The sequence below is a fragment of the Delphinapterus leucas genome, chromosome 1 (genome assembly GCF_059928025.1).
Source record: "Delphinapterus leucas isolate spDelLeu-1000000601 "Yukka" chromosome 1, BTC_Dleu_Yukka2, whole genome shotgun sequence".
Taxonomy (NCBI): domain Eukaryota; kingdom Metazoa; phylum Chordata; class Mammalia; order Artiodactyla; family Monodontidae; genus Delphinapterus; species Delphinapterus leucas.
Genome location: NC_143129.1, coordinates 164142837 through 164170178, shown reverse-complemented (window position 1 = coordinate 164170178; position 27342 = coordinate 164142837). Strand labels below are relative to the sequence as shown.

General features: G+C 40.8%; 1 protein-coding gene across 1 annotated transcript in view; it reads right to left on the bottom strand.

Annotated features, from left to right (window-relative positions):
• Positions 1-26794, bottom strand: part of PHC2 (polyhomeotic homolog 2) — a 101867-nt gene extending 75073 nt beyond the window's left edge. The window contains exon 1 of the mRNA XM_089896573.1: positions 26250-26794. The gene's annotated coding sequence lies outside the window, so the exon portion shown is untranslated. The remainder of the gene's footprint in view (positions 1-26249) is intronic.
• Positions 26795-27342: the final 548 nt, after the last annotated feature.

The window sequence follows — 27342 nt, the reverse complement described above, 5'->3', positions numbered from 1 at the left end:
TCTCCTAGCCATTCCTCTCAATCTCCTGCAGAGGCTGGTTTCCCACCGCCTAACCATTACATGCTGGAGTTGCTCAAGGTTCAGCCCTGGAACCTCCTTTTTTTCGTACTTTATTCTCTCTCTCTCTAGACACTCACATCCACCCCCATGGCTTCAATTACCTTGTGTACATCAAAGAGTTAGAGCTGCAGCTCAGACCTCTCCCCTGAGACCCAGGCTGATGTATCCCATTATCTAGTCAACATCTCTCTCTACTTGGATGTTTCAAAAGCCTCTAAATCTTAACCTGTTCAAAATGAAACTTATGATTTCCCTCCAAAATGAGTTTTCTTGTATTCTCTCTCAGTGAATGGCACTACCAGTAATCCTGGACAAATATTACACCATGAAGGCGAAGAGCCTTTTGTTTTTCCTCCTATAAAATGAAAGAACTTGCTCTTTTCTTCCTAGGAAAGAGTTGAAAACAAAGAAAATTATTTTGGTTACAGCTCTAAGTAGAAATGAAACCTTTCAAAAAACATCATCTGGCAATTTAAGCTTCCTCCACAGAGGGAGCTCAACAAAGTTAGTTTCTTTCCCTCTAATTAAAAGAGCTTTTCTGAAACACAACAGTACTACTATATGATTAAAGTGTTTCCCCCACTCCTCCTTTCAACCCATTGTGCACATTTTCTTGTCCCTTCTTTCCCTTTTTAAAAAACACTATAGTTTTGTATACAATAGGTTCTTAAATAGTTTGATTTTTTCTTCATTTTCTGTTTCTACTTTTTTCCTATTTCCCCTAGCCTATCTCTCCCTGACTGAATGAGAAGATGGTATTTCAATCAACATACATCTATTGAGCACCTACTGTGTGCACTCTGGTGAGCAAGATAAGATTCCTACTCTCATGTGTTTTATATCTGGGACAGGGAGGAAATAATTAAGACATCAGATAATAACATGTGCTAATTAGGGAATTAAAATTGGGTCATGTAATGGGGAATGACTAGTGGCTACATTAGGCTGGTGGTCAGGAAAGGCCTTGCTGAGGAGGTTATGGTTAAAATTGAGATCAAACTGCAAGGAGACAGCCATTGTGTCCCAGAAAAAGTGACGAGTTAGAGCAAAGTCCCTAAGATAGAAACAGACTTAGCATGATTGATGGCTGCACAGTAGACTTAAGAGCCAGTGATATAAAATGAGAGGATCTAATCTAAATGATCAGATCACACAGGGCTGTGTACACCCAGGGTAAGAAGCTGGAGTTCACTCTTTTAGAAATATACTTTTTTTATGCCTGTAGGTTCTATAGGGATGTTCTCATTTTCATTCTTTTTTTTCTTTTTTTGGCCATGCCACGTGGTAGGCGGGATCTTAGTTCCCTGACCAGGGATCAAACCCGTGGCCCCTGAAGTAAGCACAGAGTCTTAACCACTGGACCACTAGGGAAGTCCCTCATTCTTGAAATTGGTAATCTTTGTATTTTTTTTCTTCACCAGTCTTTATAAAAGGATTTTGAATCTTATTGGTCTTTACAAAGAACCAATTTTTGGTTTTGCTGATCCTGTCTATGAATGTTTTCTCTTTCACTAATTTCTGTTCTTGTCTTATTTCCTTCCTTCTACTTTTTTGGGGTTTAATTTGCTGTTTTTTTCCGCTAACTTCTTGAGATGGGTGAGTTTAAAGCTATAAAAACCGCTTTAACTCAGCTTTATTTACACCCCAGGAGTTTTGTTATATATGGTATTTTTCATTATCATTCAGTTCTAACTTCTCCTGTGAGTTGTTCTTTGACCCGTGGGTTACATAGAAGTGTACTGCTTAAGTTTGAAATATCTGGGGCACAGTGTGTGTCTCCAGTCACCTTTTTCTTATTGTTCTTAATGATACCAATGTCAGAGAGCATAGTTATGTGCAATTTTAATCTTTGCGAGTGTGTTGAACTAGCTGTATGTCTAGTATATATATGGTCAACTTGGGTAAATGATCCATGTGTGCTCTTGAAGAGAATATGTATTCTATAGTTAAGTACAGGATTCTATAAATGCCCATCAGTGAAATTAGCTGTTATTCAAATCTTATATATCCTGTTTTTTTGACTGCTTGTTATATCAAATACCATGAGAGAAATGTAAACATAAAACACCTCAATTGTGAATTTGTTTTTGTCTTGCAAATTCTTGCTTTATGCATTTTGAGGCCATTTTATTGGGTAATTATAAATTTAAAATTCTTATATCTTTCTGATAAATGGAAATTTTATTCTTTTGAAGTAATACCTTTTATCTCTAGAAATGTTTCCTGACTTAAGATAGTTTTGCCTATCATTAATATAGCTGTTATTGGCTTCCTTTTGTTGTATATTTTCATGGTGTATCATTTTTCCATTTTTTAATTCTTCAAATTTTCTGTTTATTTATATCAGAGTTTCTCAACCTTGGCACTGCTGACGCTCTGGGCCAGATAATTCTTTGTTGTAAGGGGGCAGTCCTGTGCACTGTAGTTTAGCAGCATCCCAGGCTACTGCTTGTCAATAGTACACCCCCTCCTGCCAGTTATGACAACAAAAAAAATCTCCAGACATTGTCAAATATCCCTTTGGGGACAAAATCACCCTCAGTTGAGAAATACTGTCTGATATTTTAGGTAGTCTTCTGTAAATAGTAGACAACTGATTTATAATCCAGTGTGACAATCTTTGTCTTTTAATGGGAACATTTAGTCTATTCACATTTAATGTAATAGTAGTAAACTCTCAGTTTTTGGTTGCCTCAAAATACCTCTAATTTTCCAGAGCTGTCTTCCTCTGCCTGGGTCCACTGAAAGGAAGAATGTGTAGCTTCAAAACTAGAAGAGGCACATGAAGTTATTTTACTTTCTTCTGCAGAACCCCTGCTAGCTCATCTGGTGCTTTACACAAGTTAAAACAGGGTACCTCCTGTGGGTAGATGCTGCCCCACTGGCACATGGCTTGGCAAGTGGAAGATATCTTTGCGAGAATTAGAAAAATGCACCCCTTTCTCTGGGCAGAAGCAGCTCAGAGCGAGGCACAGGTTCTGGCGACTGGAAAGAGGACTAGATTTTTGCCTCCACTAACTTGTTGGCAGGAGGTCCTTGTAAAGCAAACAATCTGCAGAAAGAATTATGGAAGCCTTGGTCTTCTGGCTTCCACTGTTGATGCTGAGAAATTAGCCATCAGCCTAACTGCTACTTCTCTGACGATAATCTATTTATTTATCACAGATTTGTCTCTGGTTATCTGCAGGTTTACAATGATGTATTTTAAGTGTGTATTTCTTTTCATCTGCTAGCTTGAGACTCATTAGGCTTCTTGAATCTATGGATTGGTGTTTTATGTCAGTTTGAGAAAATTCGTAGCCATCATCTCTTCAAATATGCCTCTGTCCCAAACTGCTTCTCCTCACCATCTGGGACTCTCATTAAAAGCATGTTAGGGCTTATTCTATCCTTTATGTCTCTTATCCCATCTTGTATATGTTCTATCATGTTATCTCTTCTCGCATTCTGGTTACGTCCTTTAGATCCACTGTTCAGTTCTCTCCTCAGCTGTGTATAATCTGTTGATTAATATGTTCACTGAGTTCTTAATTTCGGTTATTGTATTTTTCAGTTTTGGAAGTTCTATTTAGTTCTTTTTCCAATCTTTTACAACATGTTTTATAGATTCCTGTTCCTACAGATATTTTCAAGCTCATTAAAAAAAACCTTTAAATGTAGTCAACACAGTTGTTTTAGAGTCTGCCTAATAACTGCAATATCTGAAGTTGTTTTTTTTTTTTTTTCTGCGGTACGCGGGCCTCTCACTGTTGTGGCCTCTCCCGTTGCGGAGCACAGGCTCCGGACGCGCAGGCTCAGCGGCCATGGCTCATGGGCCCAGCCGCTCCGCGGCATGTGGGATCCTCCCGGACCGGGGCACGAAGCTGTGTCCCCTGCATCGGCAGGCGGACTCTCAACCACTGCGCCACCAGGGAACCCCTACCTGAAGTTTTTGTGGGACTTTGTGTTGTCTGCTCTTTCTATTGGTTATTACTCAGGGTAGCCTGTTATTTTTTGGAACTAATTATCTTTGACTACTGGTCATTATACTTGGAAAAAAAATCATTTTTGAGATTGAGTCCTTAGGATAATGGCACAATCCTCCAGAAAGGATTTTCCTTTGCTTCTGCCAGGCACCAGGGGACATGACTAGTATTCATTCTGGTCTAAGTTAATAAAAGTTTGAGGTTCTCTGGACCACCTGTGTCAACAAGTCTGAACTGCTCCAGGGCTGGTTTACTTTCACTTTACTCTTACTCTGAAGGTATAGCTCTTCATGGTCCCAGCTTACAAAGGGGAGGGCTTACTAGATTTCTTACCTAGGTTTTGATTCTTGCCCTGTAAGGCTACCAACAACCCAGTTTGATTTCACAGATATTTCTTCCAGATTAGCAAATGTCTTTAGAGAAAAGGAGGCTTTGAGTGCTCAGCTTACATCTCTGGGTCCTTGCTTTACCCTAGATTTTGACTCAGGTCTACAAATCTTGCTATTTTGTTAGCTCTTCAATACATTTAAGAAAATTAAAAAGAATATTTCTCTCAACCTTTAGAGTTGTCCTCAGTGGTTCTAACTATCTAGCCCACCACTACCAGAAATGAAAATTCCTAGATTAAGAGGGATGAGAAGCCACTAGAGTACTTTTCAACAGAGGAGCAAGGTAATCAACTAGTTTATTTTGGTCACATTCTGTCAGACTCTGTTTATAAGCTGAAGGGATAACATATTTAAAACATTAACCGAAAAAGAAAATAACAGTTTGAATTGTGTGAATTTGGTATTTGCACAACGTCTGCTTTACAGGGATGTGTGTAATGAAAACGACTTTACATCAAGTTTGAGGATTTAATCAGAGTGCAAGGATGCACGAGTAGGTAAATACAAATACGGAGTTTGATACTGTTCAGTGATGTCCAGCTTACAAGTCAGACCTCCCTCATATACTCGCTGAAGGATCTAAAATAAAACGTTAACGGCATCACTTTGGGGTGGTGGGATAGCAGGGGTTTTTCCCTTGGCTTTGCTTATCCACACCACCCCCTAGCCCAGCACCAATCTTCTAGAATGAAAATATATTCTTTTTATAATAAGAAAAAATTGATATAAAATAGAGTTCCTTTCCCTTATGGATACATCTAATCCACCACCTCACACCAGCCATTTCTAGGTCCAGTCCATCTAATTAGCAGAGAAGTCTACAGTCTCCTAATTCCATCTTTTTGTCATGCTCAGTTCATACACAGCTTTTCTCGCCACCCAGCATAAAGAGTAACATTTAGCCATCAGCAGTGGGTAGGTGGCTCATAATACATATATTTGTTGAACTGAAAACAGATTGCTAAAATCCAGAAATTTACCCACATGACAGTAACAAAATATCACATATTTCAAACGTGATTATTTTCTACCAAATAATCTTTTTTTTTTTTTTTTTTTTTTTGGTACGCGGGCCTCTCACTGCTGTGGCCTCTCCAGTTGCGGAGCACAGGCTCTGGACGTGCAGGCTCAGCGGCCATGGCCCACGGGCCCAGCCGCTCCGCAGCATGTGGGATCTTCCCGGACCGGGGCACGAACCCGTGTCCCCTGCATCAGCAGGCGGACTCTCAACCACTGTGCCACCAGGGAAACCTCCAAATAATCTGCATTTTAAACTATCCTTATGGCATTATATTATCTCTTATACCCAAACTAAATAAAAATATTTTGTGAGAATACCCAAGGGGAAAGTTACTGTTATGATGACTTCATGTATTGTTCCTAGAAGGCTGGTCTGTTCTATACTTAGTAATTCTGTGCAGTGCTGCTCAATAAGGCTTATTTGCCTCTCCTGCCTGGAGGGAATCACTGCCCTCGCTCCTTTACAGAGAAAACAAATGCCTGGAACAAGCTGGAATTTCCAGGAAAAACATCCAAGCTCAGTTCAAGCCCCTGTGGGATGACTGCACTGATGCCATCTTCAATGTGTCTTCCTTTCCCCCTCTGGCTGGCATGGCTCCTTGTCTGCTGCCTCACTGACTGCAGCTTTGCCTTGGAGAGCAGACTGTCTTTGTGAATGACTCGCTCAGGGAGCATGTGCAGGACGAGCCCAGAGCCTCCCTCCATGGGAACGTGAGAGGATAAGCTGAAGAATGGGCTGAGAGCAGCAGCTGAATGGAACGGGTCATGCTGCTTCTTGAGGCTGAAAAGGCCAATCCTGTAAAGGAGTCGATGAGAGCACCTCATCGGGTTTCACCCCACGGGCCCTGTGTGTGCAGAGAGGGCTGGGAAACACTTTTCTGCACGTGAGCGGGGGCAGTGAGACTCCGGGGCTGCTCTCCAGACACACTTATTCACTCATCTGATTCATTCAATTTTATTTGTACAAAAGGTCGGTTGAGGCAACGGCAGATTAAGCCTTTAGAGACCATGGGCTATGCAAATAGAACCTTAATGGAAGATTAAATCAGCCGAGGTCCCCCTCAGTGCTTTTCCATTTGTGGGACTGGAACTGGCAGTAGGAGGGGATGAATCACTCTTACTATATTTGAATGGCTTCTTTACAAAAATAGCAGGCACTATAATAAAGCAGCCCCAGAAATACCTAGTAACAAACAATAAAAATACCTTCCTATAAAGAGAATGAACATGATATTATGGTCATGGTTAAAAAGCAAGCATGATAAATCAAGGCACCAACTATGGGGGTCCTCTTTTTCTTTATCACCTAATGAAGAACCAAGACTTTCTTTACTTGGAAACTTCTGTTTATTATGATTACTACTCCAAAATAATTTCTAAATATGCAGTGAACTACTTCTCAACAATTATGTATTACCCAGCTAGCTTCATTATCTAGTATATTCATTTCTTTAAAAAATAAGATCTCAAAAGAGTTAAGATTATTTTTCTGTGGATTATGGGAGAAGTTAATGATCAGGAAGTCAGCATAAATACTATATTATCCTTACACTGATTCAGATTTCACTAAAATATATTTAAATCATCAATCAGGAAGACTCAATATAATCGTTTGTTTAACCCTCAAAAGGTGTATTACTGTTGATTATTATGTCTTCAACATATAGCTTTATAATTGAGAGACAACTAGGGAATAAGCCTAGAGATTTTAAATTACCTTAAGATATTGCCAGTTCCCCCCAAAATGCACAGAAATATGTATGGAATATCTCTATTTCCTTGTTTTTACATTAAGGAAAAATTTAACATTCAAAAATCAATCAGTGGAAATCACCAGATCAATACAATAAAGATGATCATATGATGATCACTATAGATGAAGATAAAGCATTTGACAAAATTCAATACCCAATCGTGACAACTCTAAGCAAACTAGGAATAGAAGAAAACTTCCCCAATTTGATAAAGGACACGTAACAAAAACCTACAGCTAACATCATATTTATTTAGTGAAAGACCAAATGTGTTCTCCCTAAGACCGGTAACGACAATTCAATTGTCTATTCAATATTATACTGGAGGTTCTAGATAAATCAGGAAAAAAGGCATAGAGATTGGAAAGGAAGAAGTAATATTGTATTTATTTGAAGACAACATGATCGTATTTGTAGAAAGTCCTAAGGAATCTACCAAAAAAACCCTATTAGAACTAAAGTGAATTTATCCAAGTCACAGGATACAACAACAGAAAGAGGTAAAGTAACTTGACCAAAGTGACTCAAATAGTAATACAGGAGCCAGAATTCAAACCCAGGTAGTCTGGCCCTGGAGCGTTCCTCTAAACTATTACTTATATGGTCACTTAATAATCAAGGTGTTACTATACACAGATACCCAAACACTAACGTCATTTCTCTTCTTCTATTCGATTACCAGTAGCTTCACTCTAAATTTTCGTGAAGGGGTAGAAAAAATAAGATGTGAATTCTAGTCCTCACTCTCTATATAAAAAGCATGAATGTTGATTGTCTAATAAAATCAAAGCTGTAGATCTAATCCTTACACAGACTAGTGCATTTCACACTGGAAAGAACCTCGCTAATACAGCTCAGATATATGTACCCTATCCAGCCCCTACCCAGATAAGTTGCACATGCTCAAGTTCAGTGCAGCTTATCTCTAATAGTAGAAAACAAAACTTGAAAGAGTACTATGATGCATCAGGACCATCATTCTTCTATGTGAAGGACAGCATGTTCACTGACAAATTCAAAAACAGAATTTTAAAAACTGGTGTAGACTTCAAAAGTAAGGCACCGATATCCATAAGACGAAGTAAAGGCTGGTAGCATTTATGTCTTTAAAGAAGAAGCTTGGGTTATCATCAGGGACTTTACATATGGAGTTTTAAGTAGTTATAATCAAAGTTGTACCAGAAATACCATGAATAACAGGATAACTAGCATTGCTAAATTACAAGTATTTATTGAACCTACTATCAAATACTGAAGTCTTGAAATACAGCCAGTCTACCAACACTGGAGAGGGCATAGGCAGAGAAAACTACAGCAGGAGACTGAGGTAGCTTCGTCATGAGCTAAATAAAGGAAGCTGCCAGCAAAGCAGATAAAATTATATGAACTTGGTGTAGCTGGAAAACAACCACACAAAAACCACTCCATGACAGCAATCTCAAATATGAAGGCTCTTTATGAAGATCATAAGTTTAAAAGACAGAGTTGCAAACACTGCCAGGCTTTGCTAATAGTGACTACAACCTCAAACTAAAAGGTCTCTCTTTGAGTGACAGGTGGTATGGTATTACGAATGTATCACACTTTTTCGGTTAAATTGGCCTATATGGAAAATAATATACTGTCCTTATTGCCTTATTGTTGTTTTGTTCTACTCTACGTAAATTATGAACTTTAAATTATTTTTCTAATGAAAGATACTGATTATCCATCCAACTCTGTCTTACAATGCCTCTTGTGGCCCAGAGTACATGATTGCAACATGAATGGCCCAAGGCTGTGTTTATGGCCTACTGACAACAGAATTATGGTGCTACTGAGGGGAATACAGTATGGCATTGTGAGAAGTAGCATGGTGTGGTGGAAAAACTTGAACAAGTCATTTGGTATCTCTGGATCTCAGCTTTTTCACTGAATACCTAATATGTAATACCTAAAACCCAAATTTATAGGGTTATTGTGAAGATTAAATGAGATGCCTGGCACATGTAAGACGCTAAATAAATATGTGAGCATGTATATTTGCACATGTATTACCCCCACCCCTGCCGCCATGTTCGCTAGCGTGCTCTCTCTCTCTCTCTCTCACACACACACACACACACATACACACACACACACACACACACACACACACACACACACGAAAGGTTAATAGCTGAGCTTGATTTATTGCCCATAACCTGGCCCAAGGCTAGACTGTTGTAATTGGCTTCACTTATTTTCAGTGTGGGCAGCAAGGACTTCGAGAAAAATATTAATTCTGGGTCAGTAGTTGGTGGAGGGTTCCACAGTTTAAACACTATTAGCGTTTTCTTTGTCTGACCTTCTCACTGTAGTTTTGATCTTTACCTCAATGGTTCCGACTGTTTTACTCCTTGTTTGAACATTGGGATGAGGCATGAAACTGAACATTTAAACACTGAACACCATCGATAAAGAAGGAATTTAAACAGATAGTAGGGCAGTTAAAGGGCTTATTAAAGCCAAGACTGAGCTGGTTACAGCTCTGTACAACCATGGAACCTCAGTAAATCACCATCTGGGCAGCCTCAGCCCTATTTGGAAATTCCTTTTTGACTCCCTGCCATTCTAATACAATGAATTAGTCTCTAAATCCCCTAAACACTATTTTGATTTATCTAGATGTATGACTTTGTTACTTTAAATACAGATCTGCTTTTTAAATATCCAAGAACCGTGTCTGAAGTGACAGAGTTTCTTTAAAGAAGGAAACCTACAATCAATATGTAAAGTCCCTAGAAAAGATGTTAGAGACTTTCACTTAAAAACTGGAGAAACAGGGATCCTCCTGCCTCAAAAAACTAAAAAACTGGACAAAATACATAAAGCAACGTCTTTTGGACACTGGTTGACAGACGATACAGGCCTGTGATCTAAGAAAAAAGAAACAAAGTGAGTCCTGAGATTGTGTCAGCTTATTGCCTGGAGGAGTTTCCAGGATGCATCGCAGGGACAGGGAACCCAAACAGAGCTCAGTGGTCTCACTGGGCTGAAGAGACTGAGATGAGAGATCCAGGAGGTCAAAATGGCTAGAATCTGTGAAACAGAGAACCACAGAGAAGGGTGCTGAACAGAGAGAAGGAGAAAGAGAGAGAGAGGCACACACTCCGCAGTTATATTTGTAGACAGGCCTCCTCGGAATCTTTGGCCGAGTACAGATTTTCACACTCATGAGAGGAAACTACTCAACACTACTATAAAGGAGTTAGGAGAACAATTCCCAGAGTTCACACAGGGCTGGGAATAGTTTGTGTTTACATCAGTCAGAGTAGAAAGACCTTGTAACATTTAAGGAATTAGATAGAATCTTCAGAAGGGTATTGTCATAGCAGTGGGAGCTGTATTAGTCCTAGAATAAAGACTGCTTTGGACCCACCATAACAAAGCTTAAAAGCAATCCCTGAAAGGATCCAGCTGATTCCAGGTAACTTAACTACGTTCCAAAGCAAAATATAGCAACCAAGAATATAAAATTAACCATGTCCAGTATCCAATAAAAAATTACCAGGCAGGAAAAGAAACTCATTAACCAGGAGAAAACAATATAAGTAAAAACATACCCAGAAATGACAAGGATGGAAGAACTAGCAGACAGGGATATTAAAACACTTTTAATAAATATGTTCCACACAAAGTAGAGGAAAACAAACATGAGGACAAGAGAAAGGAAATGTAAAAATACTTAAACATCTGGAGACTAAACTATAACATCTGAAATTACAAATACACTGAATTAGATTAACAATAGGAACTTCAGAAGAAAAGATCAGTAAACTTAAAGACAACATATTAGAAACTATCCAAAATGAAGCACAGATAGACATTAGACAGAATAAAAAGGAACAAAGCATCAGTGGTCTGTGGGACAATATCAAGCAATAGAACATTCATGAATTTGGAGTTTTTGAAAGAAAAGAGATCTGGGGAGGAAGGGGACAGAAAAAAAATTTGAAGAAATAATGGCTACAATTTTTCCAAATTTGATGAAAATTATAAACCCATAGATCCAAGGAGCTCAAATCCAAGCAGAATAAATATGAAGAAAACAATTCCAAGGAACATCATAATCGAATTGCCAAAATGATAAAAAGAAAATCTTAAAAGCAGCCAGAGAAAAAAGACACATTACAGAGGACCAAAGATAAGAATTAAAGCATATTTCTTATCATAAAGTATTCAAGCCAGTGGGCAATGAATAGACATCTTTAAAGCCCTAGAGGAAAAAAACCCGTCAACTGAGAATTCTTTACTCAGCAAAAATCTCTCTCAAAATGAAGGTAAAATAGAACTTTTAAAACAGAAAAACACTGAAAGAATTAATTCTGGCATACCTGCACTACCAAATATATTAAAAGAAGTTCTTTAGGCTAAAGGAAATTGATAAAAGATGGAAACACAAAGGAAAAAAAAAGGGTGTCCAAACAATAAATAAGTGGATAAATAAAAAAGTCATGTTTTCTTATTTTGAAAAGTTAACTGATTATTTAACACAAAAATAACATATTAAATAAAATATATAATAATAGTGCGAAGGACAGGAGGGGATAAATGGAAGTATATAGTTTTAAAGTTCTACCCTATACATAAAGTGATATAATATTATTTGAGGATAAACAAGGATCAGTTAAAGATGTATATCATAAACATGAAAGCAACTACTAAAAAAAGATAAAACAAAGACATAGGCAATAAACCGATCATAAAGATACAATGAAGTCATAAATAAGAAATGTAAATAATCCAAACTTGGGCAAAAAAGAGAAAAAAGGAACAAAGAACAGATGGGATAAATAGAAAACAAACAGCAAGATGGTCAATTTAAACCCAAACATATCAATAATTATAATAAATGTAAATTGTTTAAACATCCCAATTAAAAGGCAGAAATTTTCATACTGGATTAGAAAGGAAGACCCAACTAAATGCTTTCTAAAGGAAACCCACTTTAAAAATAAAGAGATATAGGTGGCTTCCATGACCTGGCTATTGTAAATAGTGCTGCAATGAACACTGGGGCGCATGTGTCGTTTTGAGTTATGGTTTTCTCTGGGTATATGCCCAGTAGTGGGATTGCTGGGTCATATGGTAATTCTATTTTTAGCTTTTTAAGGATTGCTGGGTCATATGGTAATTCTATTTTTAGTTTTTTAAGGAACCTCCATACTGTTCTCCATAGTAGCTGTATCAATTTACATTCCCACCAACAGTGCAAGAGGGTCCTCTTTTCTCCACACCCTCTCCAGCATTTATTGTTTGTAGATTTTTTGATGATGGCCATTCGACAGACGAATGGATAAAGAAGCTGTGGTACATATATACAATGGAATATTACCCAGCCATAAAAGGAACGAAATTGGGTCATTTGTAGAGACGTGGATGGACCTAGAGACTGTCATACAGAGTGAAGTACGTCAGAAAAACAAATATTGTATATTAACGCATAAATGTGGAATCTAGAAAAATGGTACAGATGAACCCGTTTGCAAGGCAGAAATAGAGACACAGGCGTAGAGAACAAATGTATGGACACCAAGGGGGGAAAGGAGGGGTTTGGATGAGTTGGGACATTAGGATTGACAAACATATACTAACTAATATGTATGAAATAGATAACTAATGAGAATCTGCTGTATAGCACAGGGAACTCCACTGTACAGTAGAAACTAACACAACATTGTAAAACAACTATACCCCAATTAAAAAAAAAGACATATATATACTTATATATATATTTACACACACACACACCACACACACACACACATACATATATAGGTTAAAAGTAAAAGGGTGGGGCTTCCCTGGTGGCGCAGTGGTTGAGGGTCTGCCTGCCGATGCAGGGGTCATGCGTTCGTGCCCCGGTCCGGGACGATCCCGCGTGCCGCGGAGTGGCTGGGCCCGTGAGCCATGGCCACTGGGCCTGCACGTCCGGAGCCTGTGCTCCGCAACGGGAGAGGCCGCAGCAGTGAGAGGCCCGCGTACCACACACACACACACACACACACACACACACACACAAAAAGTAAAAGGGTGGAAAAGATATATCATGTAAACAAAAACCATAGGAAAGCTGCAGTGACCAAATCAATATGGGGCAACGTAAACTTCAGAACAAAGAATATTACCAGGGAAAAAGAAGATTATTTTAAAGTGATTTCATCAAAAGGACCTACGATCCTAAATGTGTATACACTCAGCGTCAGAATTTCAAAACACATAATGCTAAAACTGATAGAACTAAAAAGGGGAAAAGAAAAATTTACAGTTTTAGAAATTTCAATTCTCCTGTCCTAGTACTTGGTAAAACAAGTAGTCAGAAAAATTAATAAAGATATAGAAGTCTTGAACAAGAATTCTTGTTCAAGACTTGAACAAGAATTATATTTGAAATCAATAATAGAAAGCTATTAAGAAAATCTTATTATTTGGAAACAAAACAACACATTTCAAAGTAATCCATGGGTCAAAGGAGAAATCACAAGGGAAATTAGAAAATATTTTGAACCAAATGAAATGAAAAACATTTCATATCAAAATTTATAGGATATAGCTAAAGCATTACTCAGAGGAAATTTCAGAGCATTAAACATCTATATTAGAAAAGAAAAAAGATCTCAAATTATTAATTTCAGCTTCTACATTAACTAGAGTGGAAATTAATGAAATAGAAAGCAGAAAAACTATAGAGAAAAAAAATCAACAAAATGAAAAGCTTGTTCTTTGAAAAGATCAATAAAATGGATAAACCTCTAGTCAGACTGACGAGAAAAATAAAAGAGAGAAGGCACATTATCAATAATAGGAATGAAAGAGATTCTGCAGACATTAGAAGGATAATAAGGTAATATTATGAACAACTTTGTGACAGTAAAGTAAACAACTTAGGGGAAATGGACAAATAACTTGAAAGACACAAGCTATTAGAGCTCACTCAAGAAAAAACAGATAACCTAAAGAGCCCTTTATTTAGCAAAGAGCCTGAATCCTTGGTTAAAACCTTTCCACAAAGCAAACTCCAGGACCAGATGGTTTTATTGGTGAATTCTACTAAAGATTCAAGAAAGAAATAATACCAATTCTATATAAACTCTTCCAGAAAACAGAAAAAGGAAACTCTTACCTACTCTTTTAGAAGACCTGAAGTACTCTAATACCAAAACCACACAGGGATGTTTTTTAAAAAAGAAAAGATATTAAAGATAAAGGACATGGAGGAAGACAAACAACACAACACATGGAGGAAGACAAATGCAGTGAACACAGCAGAAAACATGGAGAGGAAGCGGCCAGAGGCTTGAAAAGGCTTTAGACATTGTCCCAGTGTCCTTTGTTGAATGCCTCCCAAGTGCAAAGTGGACTTTTGGAGCTAGAGTGCCTGAGTTCAGGTCCTAGACCCACTGCTTACTAGTTATATAACTTTGGTCAAGTTACCTAACTTTTCTGTGCTTCAAAGCTCCCATTTATAAATGGAGATAATGATAGAAACCCCCTCATGTGGTTGTTATGAAGACTGAATGAGTAAATACATTTAAATGCTTATAATAGTGCCTCGCACATAGTAAGCACTACACAAGTTTTTGCTGAAGTAATTATTATCATACACATTATATTAGTTGGTTGTCACCTTTATTAAGTCATGATATTTGCCCTCAAAATGAACTAAGTAGTACAAGAGGTAACTATTCCCCTTATATTAATTCCCTGTGGCTGGCATAACAAATTACCACTCTGTGGCTTAAAACAACAGAAATTCATTGTCTCATAGTCCTGGAAGCCATAAGTTCAATATCAGTTTTACTGGGATAAAATCAAGGGGTTGGCAAGGCCACACCACTGGAAATTCTCAGGGAGGATCCATTCCTGGACGCTTCCACTTTCTAGTGGCTGCCAGCTTTCCTTTGCTTGTGGTCGTATCACTCTAATCTCTGCTTCTGTGGTCATGTTATCTCCTGTGTGTGTCAACTCTCCCTCTGCTTCTCTCTTATGAGGACATGTGTGATTGCATTTAGGGACCATTCAGATATCCAGAATAATCCGTCCATGTCAAGATCATTAACTTAATCACACTTGCAAAGACCCTTTTTCCTTACAAGTATTGTTTATAGTTCCAGGGATTAGGACCTAATTATCTTTGGGTAGCCATCATTCAGCCTGCTACATTCATCACCAGGGGTAGATTGATCTTGTGTGGAAATACAACATAAACAACATTTTTTTTTTTTTTTTTTTTTTTTGCGGTACGCGGGCCTCTCACTGCTGTGGCCTCTCCCGTTGTGGAGCACAGGCTCCAGACGCACAGGTTCAGCGGCCATGGCTCACGGGCCTAGCTGCTCCACGGCATGTGGGATCTTCCCGGACCGGGGCACGAACCCGTGTCCCCTGCATCGGCAGGCAGACTCTCAACCACTGCGTCACCAGGGAAGCCCATAAACAACATTGTTAATCAACTATACTACAATAAAAATTTAAAAAAATTTTTTAGAAAGGACATTTAGTTCTCTCTACAACAAACCTGTTACGATATGCAAATATATTCCAAGGCACAATCTATCCACCTGGAGGTAGGTCCCCAAACTGTCAGCATAGCATCCACAGTGAACTACAACACTTCTATAACATAACATGCAAACTCAAACCTTTAAAATTATGATAAACATTACAGACTTTTTGCGGAGGGGTGAATGTTACTAGAAACTTATTGTGCCGTTTTGTGATCCAAATAAAATAGCTTATTAAAATGACAATTAAAAATCAAGAAAATTGGGAGAAACTAGATTTGATGATGATAGTTATAACTAAAGGAAGGTTGAAAATAATTGGCTCACTCTTAATGACCATGGGTACCCCCTCTCAGACCCTGCACGTTTACCCTGCACTACAGAGTAGTGAAGAACTTCGCTTCTGGAATCAGACAGGCCTGAGTTCAAGACCTGCCTCTATTCTGTATTAGTGATATGATGGTGGACGAATCATTTCACCCCTTGTAGCCAGTTTCTTCACCTGTAAAATGGGAGTAATGAGAGTACCTGCCTCCTACAGTTGCTGTGAGGATTAAATAAGAACTCACATAATGTCCTAGCATGGAAATTAGCATATGTAATAAGTACTCGGTAAATTATAATCATAATTTATTATTATGTAATAAATACTACTATTTCTCATAAAACTCTATCTTCTATTCTATTACAAATAGAAATATCGTCTCATCTTCAAGTTATCAATTTTCAGGGGTAAAGGAGTTTTCCCTTTAGGGACTGTGATCTCATGGGTGAAAGGCCCTAACACCACAAAGAAAAAGCAAAGTCAATAATGCAATCTGCAATTCTGGTATGTACATCTTTGAGGAAACAAGAAAAGAAGAATGAAGAAAGTAAGGATTTTATAAGCCAGTAAAGGACAGGAAGTAGGGTCCAAAGAGTTTAATGTGTGACCAAGGGTGCTAACATACAGCACTTGAGGTTTGGGGGAAACAAGAGAAAGTTAAGAATTTAAATAGCGAAGTCTAAAAAAGGGATGTAATAGATTCATTTTCTACAGGAATTCATTAAATGACTGGAATTTTGCGCTCTGGAAAGATGAGAGGATTGAGAGGAAGGAGGTATGATGGGGACAGTAAATGATGAAGAGTACAGACAAGATAAACACACACCAACTCCTTTTTACACCCCAGACACCAGCACTGGGACTGAGATGAAGTAGAAGATAGACCAGGAAAGCTCAAAACTCAAGAAAGCTTTGGTTCAGGACAAAGAAAACACTGCAAGCAATTCCAAGATACGGATGGTTGTTGATCTTACATCCCTAGCAGTTAGCCCAGTACCCTGCATGTCATCAATAAATCTGGGTTGAAGGAACAAATGTAAATGTACATATGCAATAGTAAAAATACTGGCAGTAGGGGAGAAGCTGAGCTAAAGGTTCCCTTCTCATCCCAGGGTTCTGTCTCCTATCTCACTCCTGTCCAAACCAGCCTCCACACTGGGGATGTGAGGCTCTGAAAAGAATCTGATCACATTTCTCCTGAAATGCTTCAACAGCTCCCCATGGCCTCTGACACGAAGTCCCAATTCCTTAGCCTGGAAACCAGCCTTCTGTGTTTGACGCTGACCTACTTTTCAGCCTGTTTCTGCCCCTGCCCGAGTCATACGTCATGCTCCCGTCATGTGGGGTTACTGGAACCCCCCATGTGTACTATGCTCTCACACACACGCCCCACCTTTGCACACGCTGCCCCTCCTCTCTGAGGTGCTCTGTCTGCCTGAGGGACTCCTCATCTCAAATGTATCTTTCTCCAGAAGGTGACACTTCTAAGCAGAGCTAAGTGATTCCCCTTCTAAGCTTTCAAAACACCTTGTCTATACTTCTATTATGGCACTAAGTACAATACCATGATCGATATTTCCATGTCTGTCTTCCCTCATAAACTGCTGGGCTGCCAGGATTGGGTTCGAGTCTTCTTCATATCCCTAGCTATTAGTATGTGGGTACAGAAGCTTTAAAAATGTGCGTGGAAAAAACGAACAGATTTTAAAGACCAAAAGTAGAAATAAATCTTAAATACTTGGGTGAACAAGACATGGCAGGATACTAAAAGACACTTAGGGATGGGTAGGTCCATCCCTTTAATTAGAAGGTTTTATCTTGATGGCAGCTACAATACTCCCCTCTAATTGTCCTTGTTACCATGATCAGAGACAGATTTTGAGGCTGGATATACTACAGGCCTGACCCAGTATGATATTCCCTATCTTATATTATTCCCAACCATTTCTCACACTCATTGTGCCTTTGAGAAAGCAATTTCATCTTCATATGCTTTAGTGTCACCATCTTCTGTGAAGTAACCCCTATTTCAAAATGCTCCAAAAGCCAAGTTCCTCTTTCATACTCTAATTCTCATTTTCTCTGTCTCTTACTACGTAGAATGGGAATTTTCAGTGCTAAATTAAGGATGAAAATCATCTGAGCCCAAATTTAGTGTACAACTTTGGGGAAGTTATCATACCTTTCTGTATCTCAACAGTCTCCTCCTTGAAATGCAATCGACCCTATATCCAGGAGGTCACAGGAAATAGTAAAAGGTACTTACTATGCACCTCACACGTATTAACTTGTTTAATTCTACGATCCTTCCAGGCAGGTACTATTATTATCTCCATATACACACGAAGATGGAGCACAAAGAGGGTGAAGATTTGAAGGGCTGTGAAGATCACAGCTAATGAGGGGTAGAGGCAGGGCGGACTCTCCTGTCTGTGCTGTTAACCATGACCCTCTACTGCTTCTCTGCAGCCCAGTGAAAGGCACCGTGTACAGTACAAAACTCCAGTATATTCAAGTATAAAAAGAGACACTGAACAGTAGGCCTCGGGTATGGGACAGTGTTGCACATTTCAATCCAAATGCATTTTACAGCCAAGAATAGACCCTAAACCACCCACCGTTTTTAGCTAAAATCAGAAGGTTCTCTTGTGATCTGGGCCATCAAGGAGATGGATTTGTGGAGATGGATCTGTCCTTCACTGTACGACACCTACAATTTAGAGGACACTGTCACTAGATGACATCCACCTTGGGGCGTGGCTTTATGGATCAATGAGTTAGGTTCTTCTCAGGAGTGATCATCCGGGAATAGAGATGCGGCAGAAGATACAATTGTGTTTATGCTTTTTCTACAGAAATTTATTCTTTAAAAAAGCATTAAATATTTAAGTCCATATCACCCTCCACTGAAAAAATTAATTTAGACAAAATTTAAGGAACATCCGCTAGGTGCAGTACAACAACCTCATATTGTCCTCCAACTCTTATAAGCATATTCCCTGCTGGATAAATATTTGTTGAATGAATGAAAACTATTTCACAGACAGCTTCAGAGAAGCTCCGCATTTCCAGATGTTTCCTCAGAAGGAACGGGTGCCTAATAATAGTCATCTTTCCCCTAGGGAAAATATTCAGTCCCGCTTCAAGAGGGAGAACTTAACTCCTCAAGTCTCTAGAAAAGCCTAAAGCCACCTTTATCTGTACCCATGGTTTCTATGTCCTTCTCTTCCCCCATCAGAAAGAGAATACAGAAAGGTCAGGTTACATTGGTTTCTTGGGCCTGCACAAATTCCTGTGAGGTTCCCTCTTCTGTCAGGAAAAGTTTCCCTGGTAACCATATTTACACACTCACTTAATTCCCTCCCCTCCCTTGATTTGCCGGTTGGTATAAAAACTAATTTGCATTGAACTGCTGAAGCTTACAAGTTAATCAGTTGAACAGACTTACAAAATCTTGGAACTTGGCTTTTGGCCAAAACTGAATGTAATTCTCTTCAGTTCAAAAATTTTAAAACACATCAAATATGCATGCTGGATATTTCTGGCTATAGGTAAGGAAAAGAAGATTCTCCTAAAGGGCATCTGGCCAATATTATTAGTTAGGAAGATCAAGAGGGGAAGAGGTACCTTACTTAGTTCTGAGTTAAGCAAGATCAGCTGTGATAAGGTGCAGGAAGAGATAAGTCAAGGACCAACACAGAAAGTCTGAGCCCTGTGAAATGATGAACTCAGGCCTAAGATTCTGGGTGATCAGAGCTCAGGACCTGGGTGAAGGAATGGGATATGAATATTGAGAATGGAGCATCATTAATTCATTCGCCAAGTATTTATTGAGCATCTAACAGTGCTTGGTGCTGGGAATATAGCAGTGGATAAGTCAGACCCAGATCCTGCTTACATAAAGATATTTAGCTAGTGAACCAATGTTGGCTTTGTTATTGAATCAAGTATCTTTGGGCTAGGGGCTCATTATATAATTTCCTACAAGGGCCAGAATTGGTTTCAGAGTATGGATGGAGCAGGGACTTACAGACAGAAACAAGCTCAAGAAGTCCTCCTTGGAGAAGGTAAGCTGGCAAGTCAAGAAGTCTTTGACTTCTACGATGTTTTCTTTACACCTTCAACAACCATGATACATGAGCTTCTAGATAGGGAGATGAAGGCTGTATTTATCGTAGGGCATAATCCCAGTTACTTCACAGTATACGTATATTTTCTAAAGAATAGAGTAAAAAGTATGTAAAGGTACAAGCCATTCTTAAGTATATTCAACAACCATTTATTGAGTATCTGCTATGTTCAAAGAACAGTTTTAGGAATTGAAGCTATGGATAGGAAAAGACAGAGTCCTTAGCAATTACAACAATGTGGTAAGGGCTATAATGAGATGTTACAGCGTAGCAGAAGATCAGAGAGGAAGGATACTAATTCATTAAAAGTGAGTTGGGAAATGCTTCTGAGATGTAACACTTGAACCTTTTCTTTTTTAATTTATTTATCTTTTTATTTTATTTTTGGCTGCATTGCGTCTTCGTTGCGGTGTGCGGGCTTCTCATCGCGGTGGCTTCTCTTGTTGCAGGGCAGGGGCTCTAGGCGCGTGGGCTTCAGTAGTTGTGGCACTTGGGCTCAGTAGTTGTGGCTCACAGGCTCTAGAGCGCAGGCTCAGTAGTTGTGGCGCACGGGCTTAGTTGCTCCACGGCATGTGGGATCTTCCTGGACCAGAGCTCGAACCCGAGTCCCCTGCATTGACAGGTGGACTCTCAACCACTGGGCCACCAGGGAAGCCCTCTTCATATTTTTAATCTCACATATTCTTAGGCTCACCTGATCCATGATGGGGACAGAAAGTGAGAGTAAGCACTCTTATTCTGGGATGTGAATGACGCTGGTGATGGCAACACAAACTCAGTCTTGCCTGATAACCTATGCAAAGGAATCTAGGTTGGCTGGTGTTAGGACTTGGTCATGTGGTCAGCTAGTATCAAGTGGTGTCAGGACTCGGTCAGCACCTGGTCAGCTGATTACTCAGAGAGACCCGGAGTGGGAGGAGCCTGGGGATGAGTAAATGCTATTTTTGAGAGAGCAATCACCATGAAAACCAGAAAAACTTAGTTTGTTCTCAGTTCCAAGTAGTGATTACAAAGCAAAAGTGAGAGACAATATGGAGAATTAAGCGCTTCTCGTTTTCATGATCCATACAGGTAGATGAAGGAATAGAATGGGCCAAAAAGGGAAGAGTGGGACATGAACATTCAAGGCAAATGTGGTGAACAGAGCCACATGGTTCAAACCTGCTGGACAGTCCCTGGTATGGGCACCAGTCTGGCTAAAAAGGCATCAGATCAGGGCAATTTGTATTATACCTGTTCACCCCCAATTTCTGTTTCAGTAGGTTGAGAAACGGTCTTCCTAGCTTCCTACCAATTGGGAACATCTGACTACCCAAGAAATAGAAATTAACCATTTCTTATTTAGATTGGGAGTAACAACACAATCAGGACAGTAACTCTATCCAATAATTCTCTCATGATATGATGGGTGAGTTTCCAGAAGCCATTCTGGGTAAATAATTCCTTGCCTCTTTATTCTCTACTCTTTTCATACTGGCTCTATACTTGAAATTCCAAATATCCCCCTTTTGCCCTTTATACCAGGAGTCCAAAATGAGAAGACAGGAAAATGTGATCCTGTACTATGACGCAGCAAGGACTTTAGGCTATGCAAACAAAAGGAATTACACAGCACAAAATGTTTTCCCAGCTTTAGGAGGGAATATTGATACCTTCGGGTAGAACTGGTTCCATAATTTGTGGGGCCCAGTGCAAAACGAAACAGCAGGTCCCCTTGTTAAAAAATTATTAAGAATTTCAAGACAGCAACAACAGAGCATTAAACTGAGTGTGGAGCCCTTATAAATGCAGGGCCCTGGGAGGTGACACAGGTCACATACCCATGAAGTTGGCCCTGCCTTCAGGGACAGCATAGTATGGTCCTTTCGTTGAGCCTGAGAGTCAGAGCTGGGTCCAAATTCCATCTTTGCCCCTCATTACTTATGTGAGCAGGGACTTCCCTGGTGGTGCAGTGGTTAAGAATCTGCCTGTCAATGCAGGGGGACACGGGTTTGATCCCTAGTCTGGGAAGATCCCACATGACGCGGAGCAACTAAGCCCATGTGCCACAACTACTGAGCCTGCGCCCTAGAGCCCGCGAGCCACAACTACTGAAGCCTGTGTGCCACAACTACTGAAGCCCGCGCGCCTAGAGCCCAAGCTCTGCAACAAGAGAAGCCACCGCAATGGGAAGCCCGCGCACCACAACGAAGAGTAGCCCCCGCACCACAATGAAGAGTAGTCCCCGCTCGCTGCAACTAGAGAAAGCCCGTGTGCAGCAACGAAGACCCAATGCAGCCAAAAATAAATAAATAAAATAAATTTATTTAAAAAATTATGCAATCATAGGCAGTTTATTTAGCCGCTCCATGCTTCCAAGAGGTTGTATGGCTGTAATCCAGTACTGTGAGGATTAAATGGGATAATGAATAGAATGTATACAAAGTGCTTAACACACAGTAAGCACTCCATAAATGGTAGCTATCTTATTATTGTTAAATGAAACGTGCGGGTAAATCTCAAAGCAGTGAGTTTAAGAAATGAATTGCTGAACTGCTATCAAGGATATGAAAGAATGAGAATGATATATTAGGGCAACTAAATTAATGAAGCAGGTAGGGAACAGCAAATCTTTTTGCTTGACTGTTCTGCCTTCTCTAACCTCTTTCTTATTTCTCTCTTTTCCTTTTACTGCCAAACATACAAAGGGTGATCTACATGCTGTCTCCATTTCTTACCCACATCTCATGACCCCATCCTCTTTAATCTGGCATTTAATATCCCTATGGCCATCCCCCATGGAATTGAAGCTATTATTTTCAAAAAGTCACCAATGATCCCTGTTGGGATATAATGGACATTTCCCAACTTTTTCTGTAACATTTCATACTGCTGACCAATCCCTCCAGCTCGAAACCCTCTCTTTGCTTCACTTCTGTGATACTATACCCTCATGGCTAAGAGCATGTCTAATAGGCCTTGCATCTATCAGGTACATAAATAAATGATCGTGAAGAGAATGCATTCGTTGGGTGAATAAATGAGATGGTTCTTCTGCTTCTCTGATATTCCTTATTTTTCACCATACTGACCCCATTTCTTCTTCCTACCTCCCTGCATGTGGGCAATCTCCACTTTCCAGCCTTGGTCCTCTACACCTCTATTTCTATGCTGTTATACTGCTTACAACTAAGTGGGAACTAAGCTAATCTCATGGCTTCAATTATCACTTACGTATAAGACTCCCTGACTTCTCTCTTTTGAACACTAGGCCCCCCCACCAGTTCCAAATATTTTGGGGATCCATCCACTTATAAATTCCAGTATCACCTCCAGAGATCTAGCACTTGGCTTTTCCTCTTCTCTCCCGAACTGGCTTTTCTTTCTTTTTTTTTTTTTTGGCTTTCCTTTCTGTCTGTCCTATTTCTGTTGACCTTGTCACCTATGTTCAAGGTTATATTTGATTCTTCCTTATTTCTTGTCCTCCATATCTATCAGTCAGAGTCCTTTCATGTTTCCTTTATAATACTCATGGAGCCTATCTCTTTCTATTTTCACTGCCGTCACCCGAATTCAACCCCTTAACCCCCTCATATCTAAACTATTCAAATAACCTGCTAATTGGTTGTACAGTTCTCTTTCTATCCCTACTAAAGTTTATTCTCCACATTGTTGTTGAGAATCTTCATAAAATACTACTTTTATAAGCACACACTTCCCTAACCAAACATCTTCAGACTTTCCATCATACAGGATAAAGTCCTAACTCCTTAGTTCAGCATTAATGCCTGTTAAAATCTGGCTTCAAGCAACACTTCCAATCTTACAACTTCTTTAGTTAAACCTTCTGATCTTGCCACATTGGTCAGTTTTATCAACTGACCCCTGAAAACTTTCTTCCATATTCCGGTCCTGTGTTTTATGAACATTTTTTTCCCCACCTAGAAATCCCTCCCACTTTCCTTCTCTATATAACAAAATCCAACATGTCTCTGAAAAAAGCCTTCCTTGATAATCATAGTCCACAATGATCTTTCTCTTTTTTCAACTCCTATAATATCACACGTTTAGCACTTTGAAAATTACAGAAGAATTGCTTTACGCTGAATCCTCACAAGTATACGAAGTAGGTGGCATTATTACAGATGAAGAAACAAAGTCAAATAACATGTCCAAGTCACACAGCAAGTAACTGATAGAACTGGGATCTGAATCCTTGTTTAGCTGAGAATAATCCCCGGACTACACTACCTCTCTCATTTTCCTATCTCTTCCAAAGCACAAATACAGCACAGTATTTACACACAAGCAGGTGCTCAGTAAACATGCTGATTGAGAAGACTGCTTAAATAGCACCCGTGATTCTCCAGCACTTAGGAATTGTCAATCTCAGCAGACCACATTAGGCATATCCCCCCAGTGTCACGTTCTTTATGAGGCTTGATCTGTAATTGAGTTCAAGATGGGGTATTTGCCAAAAATTCACCGTGATCCATTCTAAAAATAAATTTTGGTTCAAGCAAAGCTAAAAGGCTGTTATCTGAATCAAACATTAGGTGGGTTTTGGGGATGAGGTCTACTTTACCACCTCTGGGCCCATCCTTGCTCTGTTTCCAAATGGTCAGGAAGTAAAAATAGGCTGGCTAAATTGACGGCTTATGAGGTAAAATGGACTATTTATAGTTCTAGAAGTGGAGGCTAAGGCAGCAGAACAGGATTTTCTTTGCTCTGGTAGCTAAGACCTTAGTAAAAGAAGCCTAGTAAAAGTGAATCACGAGTGGAAACTGGATCAAAAGACGATAATAGTAAGGAGGGAAAGAGAATAGAAAGAAGGAAGTACTGGAAATAGTCTATTGAAGAGATGGTGCTGTCCTTTTCTGCAGTTGCTTTAAGCTGTCAGATCCAGCCCCGTTCTCCAGGGCTGGCACCACTAACAGCAAGTTCTATCATCTCTGCATGATTCATGGTCTCAGTCCCAAACTGCTTGTCCTGACCCATATCACAGTCCAGATCCTTCCAGCTTCTGATCTGCTTACTCATTTCCCAAGGTCTCACAAATCTGACCTCACAGATTTGACATTCAGCATGGCTTCCCTGGGTATGACCCATATTACTCCCTTATTGTATGGTTTAGATTTGACCTCCTGGGATGATGCCTCTAGCGCCATACCTATGCCCAGTTTTCCACCCCTCTACCTTGGAGCTACAGCTGCATTTTCACTGGAAAATGTGGTGGGAATTAGAAATTCTAGGTTACTTTATCGAGAAAGGAAAAAGGCCATGGCTGCACTATAAAGCCATTGCCTAGAGATACCATGCTCCTTAAGTGTCTGTATTCACAGTTTCCTCTGCTTTGGCTGCCCTTCCTGTTCTTCCCAATATTCTCTGCAAGGCAAACTCCTATTCATCCTTCAAGACCTTAAACATGTTTTTCTCTGGAAAGCCTTCCTGGATCCTCTCAGACAGCTAATTGTTCCCTCCTCTGTGCTTCTTTATGTACACATCTATTATGCTGTTATCTCTTTTACCGGCAATTTTATTTCTGTTTCTCCCACTATTTCTTTGAGGACAAGGACTAATTATCTTATTCATCTTTGCATCCCCAAGACATAGCAGAGTGCCTGGCAAACAGCAAGAGTTTGTTGTTGCATGATAAAAGACATCAAGAGCAACATGAAAGTGCAATTTGCACTTCACTTGCAAAAATCAAATTGGTTCCTGGTACTTTTCATGTGTAACCACATTCTTCCTTGATTTAGAAGAAAGGACTTTAGACTCATAAAGGAAATTCTACTGATATCACTGGCACATTAGCCAGTTTTTCCTCTGCACTGGTGATAGAAACATCACCCCTCCCACACACACACACTTCCGAGAAGCTCCCAGGGCAAGCTTAATATTAGTGGCACATGGCCCATCCTACCATTTCTATTGTAGTGAAAGCTAAATTACACTGTAAGCCTAAAGCTGCCACCAATCTTAGTGAATTGGTGGTGAAGGGGGTGGGTAATTAAAAGAACACACTTCTGTAGCAGACCTCGGAGGAGGATGAGGGAGAAAGATGAATTTAATCCTGGCCTTATAAAAAATTTGTTAGAAACTCACGCAAAACAGCCGCTTCCTCTGGACATGACAGACCCGATCCAGGTGTCCAGCAGTGACCTTTTCCCATGAGTGTCAGGTCATCGCCCAGCACAGAAAACAAGGGGCCAGTGCCTTTCTCGGGCATCCCTCCTTCTGAAACCTGGCAAATCTTGGGGCCTGCCTTTGCTTTAGGGGATTGTCCGCTCCTCCCTGCACCGACAATCCCCAGGTCCCTTGGCTGGTGGCCCCCAAGCACCACTCTTGCCTTCGTCCCACCGGGGCCCCAGCTTGACTCCGGGTCAAAAGTGCCGGCGGCTGGACTGTCAGGTCGCGGCTGGGGAGGGGCGCCGAGGTCAGGCCCGACCCCTGGGTCTCCTCGCACTCTGCGGGATGCGCGGAGGAGACGCAGGCCGCGCAAGGCCACGGGCTGGTGAGGCTCGGGCCTCTGCGCGGGAGGGGCTCGGCGACCCGAGAAACAGCGCGAGTGCCGGTACTTCAGCAGCTACACCGCAGCCTCCCGCAAGCCCTGGCCTCGGAGCTGCCCCGCAGCCCTAGGCTCGGCTGCGTCCCGGCCCCCGGGCGCGCTGCGGCCGGTCGATCCGCCGGTCTGGGCTGCTCGGCCTCCACCGCGGATCCCGGGTCGGGCCGCCGCCGCCTGCCGGCCGGTGCCCACGGCAATGCCCCGCCCCGCGCGGCCCGACCGTGACAGCTGGGTGCCCAAAGGGTTAAGCCGGCAGAGCTGCGGCCCAAGTGCCCCGCGCGCTGCAAGTCCGCCGCGAGCCGGCCCCAGCGCGCACGCGCCCGCCCGTTACCTGCGGTCGCGTTCGCGCTCCTCCTCCACCTGGCCGCTCTCTCCCGGGGGCCGCCCCTCAGCCCGCCCCCTCGGCTCGGCGCCGCGCACCCTGCTGGCTACTCGGCCAAGGCCCGGGGAGGAGGGGCGTGGGGCGATTACCATATATTAGCATACCAGCGTGCATCACGTGGCGTCTCCAGCCAATGGTCACTCTGGAAAGGCGGGGATTGGGCTGAACACGCCCAGGTGCTGCTCCGGGACTGAACCGGTGGCCACGGCAACGGCTGGGAGGGCGGGGGAGTGGGGAGGCACGGAGCATCT